This window comes from Papaver somniferum, unplaced genomic scaffold (genome assembly GCF_003573695.1).
Source record: "Papaver somniferum cultivar HN1 unplaced genomic scaffold, ASM357369v1 unplaced-scaffold_154, whole genome shotgun sequence".
Classification (NCBI taxonomy): Eukaryota; Viridiplantae; Streptophyta; class Magnoliopsida; order Ranunculales; family Papaveraceae; genus Papaver; species Papaver somniferum.
Genome location: NW_020624820.1, coordinates 8,172,108 through 8,185,175, shown reverse-complemented (window position 1 = coordinate 8,185,175; position 13,068 = coordinate 8,172,108).

Below are 13,068 nucleotides of genomic sequence, written 5' to 3'. Positions count from 1 at the left end.
ATCTTCTGTTGATTCAGCATTCCTTTCGATACAGCAGTGGGATTCAACACTTGTGTAGAAATCATAGCTTTCTAATTTTGTGGCACACATGGACAATCCTGCAAGGCTATGTAGAAACTCCCAAAGTGTTCTTTGCCATGTTTGGACATTATCTCAGCAATGAACGTCTCAGTGCTCGATTCGGATAAATGTTAGATTCAACCAGTTGGTAAAATGCTAATGCGGTGAAGTTACCATTCATAACGTCTTACAGAGTTGCTAGCAGAATTAAGTCCCCATGACAGGATATCATGTGAGGAAATAAATGACGTAGACACGGGAAGAATGAGACTTTCCTGAGTGTGGAACCTCTTGATGAATGTCTATGCATCTTTTGCAGGTTCTTGCTTCAATCTCGTCAAAGTTCGAAATTCTTCCAAGTGCTCTGATGATGGGTCTCTTCGCCGCTTCATGAAGCTCTGAGAAGGTATGTAAACGTAGATTTTCCAACAAAGCTCTGTAAACCGGGATCATGTGATACAGAAGTCTACCAGTTGTTTCTCTGTGACGCTTGGATCATGACAGTCCAGGACCTGGGCTCTGAATCTTTTCACATAATCATTGGGATGTTCATCGCTCCTTTGAAGCATCCTTCCTAGATCAGAGAGAGTGACTTGCTCTGACACGAAGAAGTATTTTCTGTAGAAAGCATTAATCATCTCTCCCCAATCAGTGATACTTCCCGGTGCGTTGTACCAGGTGTATGCTCTGCCTCAGAGACTTCGAAAATTCCTTCAGACGGACGACATGGTTGTGCTCGTGTTCGCCCGAAACCGAGAAATGTGTTTTTGAGTATTGCACGTTCCATCATAAAGAATGAATGTTGGAGCGGTATAACCTTTTGGGAGAGGAATCCTCCGTATGGCCGCGGAATATGAAGGTTGAAGAAATTGGACAGATGATGTCTTGTCTTTTCCTCGATCTTCAAAACAGTGTTCCAGGTCTTCACGAGTGATTAATGAAACTTGCAGGTTCCATTACTGGAGAGTCATTTGAAGCTTTGCGGGATTCTTCATCATGTACAACATGGATTGGAGAGATTTCAGGATCAGCATTTGAAGATGTTTCTTTAACTTTTCCTTTCTCGCGCTGAGGCTGAGTTCGTTCAGACGCAAGATTTTCTGTGAGAGTTTTGGGATAAGTACAAAACTCTTTCTATGCTGAAGCCACGTCAATCTGAACCTTCATGAGATCAACAATGGCAGGCTGATTTCCTATGGTTTCTTCAGGAGATCAACGAAGAGTAGATTGTTGATGGCGCAAGTGCCGTCACTTGCAGGGGTGATCACTGGAGCACCAGTGATTGGAGCAGTAGTAGTAGAAGGTTGTGTCATAGGAGTGGCATTAGCGGTACCACTAGAGCTTGCGATATTAGGATCGGGTTTGAACCCGGATTGGTAGACCTAAGACCGTCCATCCTTGTGAGAATTGAGATTGCAACCGCGAGAATGATCTCCCACTGTGGTCGCCAATCTGTAGATGGGGAAAAACGATTTTCTGGTTTTTAAGGAATTGAGGATACGACTGTACGGAGGAGACTCCTCGAACCGAGCGAAATGTTAAACCTCACACAGATGCACCGCTGCAAAGGGGGTGCTTTAGATTCGAGAGATCAATCTGTAGTACTCCGGCCTAAATCAAGACAATGACCGTTCCAGAGTAAATTCGGTCACAAGAGAGGATGGGTTGATCTGTAGGAGAGAAGCTGGGAAATGTGTGGAATCAATGGTAATCAAAGATTGTGGGTGTGTGAATTCTGAATATTGATAAGCTCTGAATGATTGAAATTGCTCAATTGAGAGTAGTTGCTCAATTGATGAGTTGATGATCTCGTGTTGTCGATGAGACGTGAGATTGATGATACTGTTGATGCCGATTCAATCATGATTCAGAGACTTATTTATATTACTGGAATTTTAGACACCATGATTCCATGAAGTGTGATAATTGATGGAATCAAGGAGTGGGGAAGTGGAGATCGTGTTTGAAACCAGTTGCTCAATGTGTGGAGACTTGGTCGATTTTCCACACACTACCTCGTGAGTTCCTTCAACTGATTGTACGACTTGCTCACATTCTATCATGTGTTTGAACACACATGTCGTAGACCGCCAGACCAAAACCCTAAGTGATATCCCCCAAATGACACGATTGACGTCTCGTGGTTTGTTAGTCAATTGATAACTCCGTGGTTTGATGGGACGATGAGTCCATGTAGTTGTTGAGTTGAACATGATGTTCTGAAACTCATGAATTGAACATGTCATGAGACAGAGGTATAGTTCTTACGATGAAGTGAGAAAGTATTGCTCATTCGATGGATCGTTGAATATTGATTGTTGAACCAATATTCCTTGGTTTGAACAAATATTTATCATCTGAGCAAGTGTTGCTCATGTGATGAATTGTTGAATATTTGATCGTCTGAGCATGTGTTGCTCGTCTGATGGATTATTGGCAGCGTACCAAGAATATTAATTATAATACTGGTCGTTGAACCGAGCATAATTAGTAAAATTAATGACCATGAGGTCGTCGTAAAATTATTAAGGTTAAAATCTGGAATGTCGATCCTTGGATTCAGAAACCCTAATTTGATCAATTGATGATCAATTCATGGTTCGTCAGAATTTCAACCATGGGAGGAAGGAGGGAGCGACTACATGGGACCGTGGATCAACCATGTAGTGTCCATATGCTCACGTGAGCAAATACGAAGAACTCCTGAAGAGTTGACGATTTGTTGGTGGAAGAATGATTAAATGCTGGATTAATCATTTATTTAAAAATGCTCGTCTGAGCCTTAGGTGAGAAAACCTAATTAATTATGACGAGGCGAGGGACCGACCATGGAGTCATGAAACCGGCCCTGGGTTGTTCCGTGACCGCCTGACGATCACTTCATAAAAATCCAAAGTGTTTGGGAGAGTTTTGGACCTAATACGAACAATTGTGCAAATTAGGTCAAAACTGTGAAAATTGATGGGACCGGCTTCCGTGAGCCAAAGAGCCAATCTTGGTTGGTCAAGATAGCGTGCTCGTGTACCCAAGGCATCCGCATCTCAGTCCTGAGAATTTTGATATTTTCTGGCGTGCAATTGAGCATCTATTCGAGAAAATATGTCAAAATTACGGTTTCGACGAAACTGAGGAAAACACCATGAGATGATGAAAAATAATTATAAAATAAGGAATGAGGAGGTGTGGGACCGCCGTGTTCAAGGCATGGTCGGCCGGTCGTGACCACGGTCCCGTGGTGCCTTTTCCTTAATTTTAAAATATTTTGATGATTTTATGAAAAATTCATGAATTTTGAGAAATTTGATGAATTTAGGGAGTTTCCATGAATTGAAGGAGTTTTTATGAGTTCAAGGAGGCAAAAAATATTAAAATAATGAAAAAAGGGCGTGTGGGACGGTGGAAGGCATGGCCGGCCGGCTAGGGCCCGGTCCCACGAGTTTCCCTAATTTTTTAATATTTTTAGGTATTTTGATGATTTGAGGGAATTTTTCCTAATTTGAGAGAAATACCATGAAATCAAGGAATTTGATGAATTCAAGGAAAACTAATAATAAAATAATAAAACAAAGGGGCGTGTGGGACCGGCTAGGGCATGGGAGGCCGGCCAAGGCCCGGTACCACAAGTTTTCATAATTTATTTTATTTTATTATTATTTGATGATTTGTGCAAAAATACCATGAAATCAAGGAGTTTTTTCCATGAAATTAGAGAAATAATAATAATAAAATAATAAGGAACCGTGGGGTGTGGGGCCTGTTGGGACCAAGGCATGGCCGTTTGGCCAATGGTCACGTGATGTTTTTTCAAAAGTTGTTGTAGATAGTAGTAAAAGGGGTTCTTTTCGAACTTGTGAAGGGAATAATTTTTTTTAGATTTAAATAATTTAGAAATGTAGATAATTCAATTAACAAGTGATATAAATTTTATGGAGAAAATAGGGGTGATGATTCCACCATTCAGCAATATTTATGTAGTTTTATTTATTTTTTATTATGCAAATTTAACAATTGTTTTGTATCTAACTATTGCCAAAAGCAGATTCTCAAAATATCAAAGATTAATCGCAAGCATAATACATCAAGAGTATAAATCTAAGCATGTATTATCAAGAGAAAATATATTTGATTAATAAAAATCATTTAAATCATTTATTTTCAATGCAATTAATCATATATAAATATTGCAAAAATTAATCAAATAAAAATTACCACATAAATATTGCGAGAAAGGCTTCCTCCGTCACCCCTGGGATTGGGTTTAGCTACTCATGATGAAAAACCTCTCAAAATATTTCATTGATGCTCAAAAGTTGATTACAATGAAGAGAAATGTCAAAAAAATCAATATTCGACCGTACTTTGCAACACACAGGAAGCGTCAGGGAAGAACGATACAAATGAAGTGCTGTAAGCACTGTTTCTAAGTCGCGGGAAAGGAATTGGAAATTTTCGCAGTTAAGCGACACCTTTCAACGACTTTCCTGGAGCGTATTTTGTTCTTCGTCTTCAACTACACCAACAAAACTCTTCTCTTCTCTGCGTGATTTTCTTTTGATTCTCTCGACTCCTAAACTTTCCCCAAGACTCTCCAAACTTTCTAAACTCTTTAGCCTTGTATTTATAGTGTTTTAGAACAAAAATATCCGACCATAACACCGTATAATCTCCCATTAATCCCATCATTGCTCGCTGCCCATATTTAACAATAATTTCCATTTTTGGCTTCTACACACGTAAACTTTGATCCTGCACGCTCTAGTTAACCTTCCACACGCCTCCGAAGTCATCCAACTCCTCCAAAACACTCAATGCATGGCAAACACACAATCAAACTCGTGTTACAGGACACGTTGCTCTGTTTTGAGCTCGTGACTCAAACCAGGATTTCCAGCCAATTCTGATCGAATCCAATGCCCACAATGTGTTCCCTATCGCATATCACAACTTCCCACCAAATTTCAGCGATTGAATCACACTAAAACACCTTCATTTTCTCGATCACAAATCTGCCAGTTTTGAATATATTTTTCCCGCCAAAAAGCTGTTTTTGAATTTAAAGAGAAGATGAATGCCTCTTAACCAGAGCTTGGGTGTGAATATCAATTGGGTGGAAATAGTAATTTTTGGGTGGAAATAGTAATTTTAACGGGTTCCTCCGGGACATTTCTGGGATGCTTCCGATGCATTTCTGGGGTGCCTACGATACATTTCTCCGGGGTGTAAAACACTGCTTTTTGAGCCCATTTCGCCGCAAGGGCTTATTTCTCTAAAAATTCCTACAAAGACATAAAAGAACACAATAAATACAAAATTGAGCACTAACAATATATACAATAGAGACATATTAGACATATAAATGCGTCTATCAACACCCCCAAACTTATTATTTGCTAGTCCTCGAGCAAATTTATTCTAGAAAGGAAAATCATTTGAACCCCTAGGTGGCCCTAGTGGCGGAGTGTTGTCTCCGGAGGGTTTACCAGAGGTGTACCCACAAAACCTTTACTCCATACCCTATCTATCTACGCAAAACCTTGGAAAGCACTAAAGAACCTCCTTGGTTGGCATACAATTATTGACTCTAAGAGGAAGAACCATGATGCGAAATTCCAATTGTTGTACACGAGTTTGCACTCAAGCATACTAAAATTCATATAAGTGACGGAGCTCTACTAAGATAGTTTCACGATGGACATGATACTCGGAGTCAGACTAATCACATGAAAAGATTAAGAAGATGGTAAAAGAAAAATGTAGATGGTTGAAAAGCGAACGGTGTTTCCCATATCTGTCTGAAGGCCTCTGCCAAGATGAACCTAACCTAAATGACTGAGATACCGGTCTGACTAATATTAACACACTGGCATATACAAGGGAACCAGTGGTTAATAATCCTAACTCTAGGTCAACACAACTGGCATATACAAGGGTACCAGTGGTCGACTTTATTAAACACACATTTATTTAAGAACTAACAACATGATTGGACCTTGTGGACCGAAGCGCATGTTTCTTGTCAGCAGATTACATGGTGATTCCCGTGGATCCTGCATTCCACGCTTGTTTAGGCGACAGAGACAGGGAGAACACACACATATTGCTATCCAAGTGTTAGTATTTATTCCGATTGTTCTACTGGTCTGGTCTTTTTTTTTTTTTTTGATGAAGGTAACTCAATCACTCTATTTCACCCTAGCAAAGGTAACAACTTGAATCGTGTGCCCCACCAAATCAGTTGAAATAAAAGAAAACTAAAAATAGAAAGTGAAAAGGACTCGACGAGATATGGCAAAACTATCATGTTAATTCTAACACCTGAGCTCTGTGCTTTTATGAATAGACTCTATAGATGTTTCCATCTAGTCAGATTGGTTCCTCAACTCCTAAAACAAAAATGTTTCCATCCACTTAGATTGGTATGCTATCCTTAATAGCCGTAAATTTCTAGGCTCTGGAGTTTATTTATTGCAACTAAAAAGTTTCTCCCATACCCCCAAACTTAAAATTAACATTGTCCTCAATGTTCTAAAGATGAAATTAAAAGCATGAACAAGGAGAGACAGTTACTATTTGAAGCAAAAGAGTGAAGGAAGGATATTGCCGGGTTGCATGAGATTGGGTTACCTCCCAAGAAGTGCTAAGTTTATAGTCTTCATCCTGATTAAGAAAGGTTTAATCACCTCGAATCATATAGCAATAGCCGAAATAATTGTGGGTTATCGAAACCAAATAGAGCTATCACAAGTAAAAGGAATCTGCAACAAGCCAAGAAAATGAACATGTACTGCATACCCTTATCTATTTTCCTGATTAAGATACCTATGTCCCATTGTGGTTCAGGTTCAGGTTCTATGAAAGGATCTTGATAGAATATTTTCATTGGATGCACTTCCTCATAGGTAAGATCCAACAGTTCAGGTTTAAAAGTCTGGAAAAACTTAATTAAAAATAATAACAACCTGAATAACTGGGGATCCTTAAAGTCAATAAGATTTGACTTACACAGCTGACCACAAAGAGAGTGGTGGTCTTCCTTAAACAGATGTGTCGACCCTAATCTCCTAAAGTAATTAGGTTTAGTCTCAAAACTTAATAATTGACACATCTGAAATTTATATGTTCCCACAATTGGTAGAAAAGTTTTTGGTGGGAAAACAAAGTCAATCTTGGTATTATTTCCTGGGCTAACCTCGTCAACCAGAGGATGGGTTTCTAACAGTTGAGACTCGTGTTGAATATTATTAAGTTCGGGAAAACGAGTACGAAGATAGTCTTGTAAGATGGTTGAGGCATTGATGTCAAGTCCCACGTGAGGGATTTTTGTAAGAGTTAAGGAACATGGAGAATGATAATCACCCCCAAACTTAGAGTTTTCGGCGTCTCTAGGTAGACTGGTCATAATCTCCCTAATTTCTAAGTCATCAGATTCCTGAAAGTGGGTGATTGATTTTTCTAAGTCAGGTTCATCCACGCTAATCTCTACAAGTTCATCTAAGACTATTGTTTCTAAATCGTTTGACTCGAAAACAGTAAAACTGGTTCCTCTAAACCATCATCGGTTTCGTAATCATCGTCTAAAACGGGGGTATTTCTAGTCAAATCCTCTTCCTTTTGAATAGGTAAATAATTATTAAAATTATTTGGATTTGAACTAGAAATATCATTATAATCATCATCACCATCCTCCTCCTCATCATCATCACAATATAATTTTTGATATTCACGAATTCTCAAGCTTTGTTCCCAACTACATGGTCTATGTTTATAATATTTCTCATAGATAATTAGAGGTGATTCCTCAATAAAAGTTGGAGTATCCATATATCGCTGCCCACGCATATATTCACCAAGAGTCATTTCTGAAGAGGTCTCTTGATAAAGAGAATTTATAGACATATATTCTCGTAACGTTATCTCAGGTGGCGTCTCCTGAAAAGGATTCATCACCGAGGAAACACAAACTACAGAGGAATTCTACACAATCACAAACAAGGCTTTTAAAGTTGCCATTTCTGGCACTACCAAAGGACTAGGAGAAATTTCTTCACAAAGACGCAGATTCTCAAAACTGAAGTTTCCAAAAACGGGGCTCTCTAAAGAAGAGTCTTCGAGCCCCCCGCCTCCATAAGAAGAACTACTAGGTTTATCACTAATCAGACGACCTAGAGTATCTCTTTTCCAAGCCCTATTAACAAAATCGGGCATACAAAAAAAAATAAAAAAGAAATAAAAAATCCTAACAGGAAGGTTCTAGCAATCACACAGCAGGCTGACTCGAATTTACCACAGCAAACCTAGAGATTTCTAGCAAACAACAAGCATGATGGCTCACTTGATTGTTTCTAGACTAGCTTCTATATCTCGAAAGGGAATTCGTTACAATTTAAGCAAACCCCTCTGAAATCAATCTGAGTCAAAGTAAGTTGAATCGAGGCGAGGGAAGCTTAGTGGAGCTTTGATACCCAAGGCCTCACCGCAGTACAAGGCGGCGCAGTCACGCATTCAACTCACAGAAACCGTCATGAACTTCGAAGTATGCTAAAAGAATAACCAATATCCTTCGAAATTTTTTCCTAACAAGCTCGATACCCTATAGGTCTCTTTCTAATCAGATTTTAAAGCTTGGATTCGCGTTAGGTTTTGTTCTCCTAAAGAGGGCAAGAAGGGAGCGGTGATGAAATCCGAACCCTTATCTTGTTTAGGCCAGGCCTTGCCCTTTACTAGGAAAATAAAGACAGTCCAAATTCGTCCTCAATCAATGATCACCTTAAGGAATACAGTAACTCGCTTACAGGAGATTCGCGAGTGTTTCGATTAGACTTACCTCCCGTACCAGAAGGACGATGAACCGTTGTCGTCGACTCGGGCCACGACTCCTATGTCGTGTGCGAACCCGAGGGGCCGAGGTGATATTGTAATCACCGTCTTTCCCTGCACACAGTTTGTATTTAACTACCCTTCTGTAGGGTTTAAAATAAAAAAATAAAATAATAATAATAAAGTCCAAGAGTCCAGTCCAAAGTCCAAATAAAGTAAAGTGCAAAAGAAAAAGAAAAATAACCTAAAAAAAAAAATCTCTCTTTTTTTTTCCTCTCTTTTCTATATATAAAACAAAACAAAAAATTTCTCTTTCGCTCCTTTCGCTTTAAGCTTTTCCTTCCAAGGTCCTTAGTACTCCACTTCGAACCTGCAAATCAAAGACAAAAAGAAACGTAAAAAGGAAAAAAAAAATAAACCTAAAAAAAAAAATTCTACCTAAGCACAGGTCCGCGTCGGCGGCGCCAAAAATTTGATGTTTTTTCAAAAGTTGTTGTAGATAGTGGTAAAAGGGGTTTTTTTCGAACTTGTGAAGGGAATAATTTTTTTTAGATTTAAATAATTTAGAAATGTAGAAAATTCAATTAACAAGTGATATAAATTTTATGGAGAAAATAGGGATGATGATTCCACCATTCAACAATATTTATGTAGTTTTATTTATTTTTTATTATGCAAATTTAACAATTGTTTTGATTCTAACTATTGCCAAAAAGCAGATTCTCAAAATATCAAAGATTAATCGCAAGCATAATACATCAAGAGTATAAAACTAAGCATGTATTATCAAGAGAAAATATATTTGATTAATAAAAATCATTTATTTTCAATGCAATTAATCATATATAAATATTGCAAAAATTAATCAAATAAAAATTACTACATAAATATTGCGAGAAAGGCTTCCTCCGTCACCCCTGGGATTGGGTTTAGATACTCATGATGAAAAACCTCTCAAAATATTTCATTGATGCTCAAAAGTTGATTACAATGAAGAGAAATGTCAAAAAAATCAATATTCGACCGTACTTTGCAACACATAGGAAGCGTCAGGAAAGAACGATACAAATGAAGTGCTGTAAGCACTGTTTCTAAGTCGCGGGAAAGGAATTGGAAATTGTCGCAGTTAAGCGACACCTTTCAACGACTTTCCTGGAGCGTATTTTGTTCTTCGTCTTCAACTACACCAGCAGAACTCTTCTCTGCGAGATTTTCTTTTGATTCTCTCGACTCCTAAACTTTCCCCAAGACTCTCCAAACTTGCTAAACTCTTTAGCCTTGTATTTATAGTGTTTTAGAACAAAAAAATCCGACCATAACACCGTATAATCTCCCATTAATCCCGTCATTGCTCGCTGCCCATATTTAACAATAATTTCCATTTTTGGCTTCTACACACGTAAACTTTGATCCTGCACGCTCTAGTTAACCTTCCCCATGCCTCCGAAGTCATCGAACTCCTCCAAAACACTCCATGCATGGCAAACACACAATCAAACTCGTGTTACAGGACACGTTGCTCTGTTTTGAGCTCGTGACTTAAACCAGGATTTCCAGCCAATTCCGATCGAATCCGATGCCCACAATGTGTTCCCTATCCCATATCACAACTTCCCACCAAATTTCAGCGATTGAATCGCACTAAAACACCTTCATTTTATCGATCACAAATCTGCCAGTTTTGAATATATTTTTCCCGCCAAAAAGATGTTTTTGAATTTAAAGAGAAGATGGATGCCCCTTAACCAGAGCTTGGGTGCGAATAACAATTGGGTGGAAATAGTAATTTTTATGGGTTCCTCCGGGACATTTCTAGGATGCTTCCGGTGCATTTCTGAGGTGCCTATGATACATTTCTCCGGGGTGTAAAACACTGCTTTTTGAGCCCATTTCGCCGCATGGGCTTATTTCTCTAAAAATTCCTACAAAGACATAAAAGAACACAATAAATACAAAATTGAGCACTAACAATACATACAATAGAGACATATTAGACACATAAATGCGTCTATCATCACGCCCCACACTCCTTTCCTTAGTTTTATAATATTTTTTATGGATTTATGGAAGTACCATGAAACCGAGGAGTTTCCTCGAGACGAAGGAGATTTGATAAAATGAGAGAATTTTCATCAAATCATGAAAAATAATAAAAATGCATTAAAAATATAAAATTGGCGTGGGATTGACCACGACACGGTCGGTCGGTCGGTCGTGTGTCCCTGCTCCCAGCACCCTGGTCAATACTTTTAATTATTTATTATTTTCTATTCTATTTTGCATAAGTTCATCGTTTCGTTGTATTTTTGAAATACTCGTTCGTGCAGTGACTGTTAGTATATCTTCGTTGAATACACTTTCACCATTTGAATCGGGGCTTACTTAGAGGTAGCTCAGGCGCCCGGTTGTTGATTATTTATTACTAATTGTGGAATTCAGTGGAGAATAATTCACAAAAACTGAGTAATAATATGTTTATTATTAATTCATAGGATCAGCTGAGGATTCAACTACGAATTCAGAATAATAAAGTGAGCATTACCATTCCATGGGATCATAGATTCGACCATAGAATCGGAGTAATTAAGATTTATCTATAACAATTTATGAGACCAGTTGTGGATTCGATCATGAAATCGGAGTAATGAGATAATATAGTTATTTTTATTCTATGAGATCAAGCCGTGGATTCGATCATAGAATCAGAACAATTGTTTACTGCCATTCTGTGGGACCAGTCGTGGATTCGACCATTGGCAGGCCTCGGAGAGGTGTGTAAATTATGCGCAGAAAAACGGGGGCCTACAGTAATACCGCAAGTGCACGGTCGTCGGTTGTAGCTCGTGCAAGTACGGGTCGATCCACAGAGATCGGGTGTGTTTTGGAAGTGTTTTAGCTAATTGGGTTCCTAAATTGCTATTGGGCTATGAAGCCTTTTGGCTTAGATTGGGCTTTGAGTACTAATGGGTTTGTTAACAATAAAAGGAACTGAGCTTGGGCTCAGTTTGGTCTTTTGAAGTGCAAATGGGCTTTGGCCTTAAACTTAGGCTTTTGATTAAGCCTGAATTGGATTGGGCCTTAATGAATTTGGGCTTTGGTCTTAAACAACTGGGCTTTGGTTAAGCCCACAGTTGACTGAATTGGGCTTCAGTTTGAAGTGAGCTTTGGAAGCTGGGCTTTGTTTCAGTGAACTGATTTGAGCTTTGGGCTCAACAGTTCAACTGTGAATTGGGCTTAGGACCTTGGGCTCAGGAGTGAAGTGGCAGCAGCACAAGTAGCAGGAGCAAGAGCTGCACAGCAGAAGGGCAGCAGGAGAAGAAGTGGCAGCAGCTTGGCAGCAGGAGAGTGGAGCTGCAGCAGAAGAATGGAGTGGCAGCAGGAACTGCAGAAAGGCAGCAGCAGCAGCTGCAAGGGTAAGGGAAGGCAATGCAGCACAAGTGCTGCACAGCAGCTGCAGGACAAAAGCAACAGCAACAGCAACTGCAGAGCAAAAGCAACAGCAGCTGCAGAGGGAGGCAGCAACACAAGGCAAAGAAGAGAAAGCAGCAAGCAAAAACAACACAGGGCAAAAACAAGGAACAAAGCAAATGAAAACTAAACAGCAACAAAACAGTGAACAAAAGCAAAACAAAACAAGATTGAACCAAGGCCTAAGGCCAAGGGCAGGGATGTGGAGAAACTGAAATGAAGCAAGGCTAGGCTAAGGCATTCAGGAGGTATACTAAAAGAATGGGAAGAGAATTAGCTTGCTCATTGTCACTAGTGAGCACTAACTTCTCCCAACTACTCATTCAACACTGCAACCTAAGCATACACAAGGAATGGCAAGAAAATCAGCTTGCTATGAGCACTGATTTCTTCCATTGCACAATCAATTCTATGCTTCACAGGTATCTAGCCTAGCATTCCATTAACAGCAAGTTTAAACACAACATTACACAACATTACATGGCAGTGAGCAACACTAACAGGGACTGAAAACAAGAAATTGAAACATAAAATTAAACATGCACATTAACAGGATACATTTAACAGGATATGAAAGTCTAACATGAACATGAAACTAAGCAGTAAATTGAACTAAACAAAACAACATTAACAGAACATGGAAATTGAACTGTGAACTGAAAATTAACATTTTAACATTTAACAGAACTTGAAAGTTCTGGATGTTGGCTACTCCAAGCATAG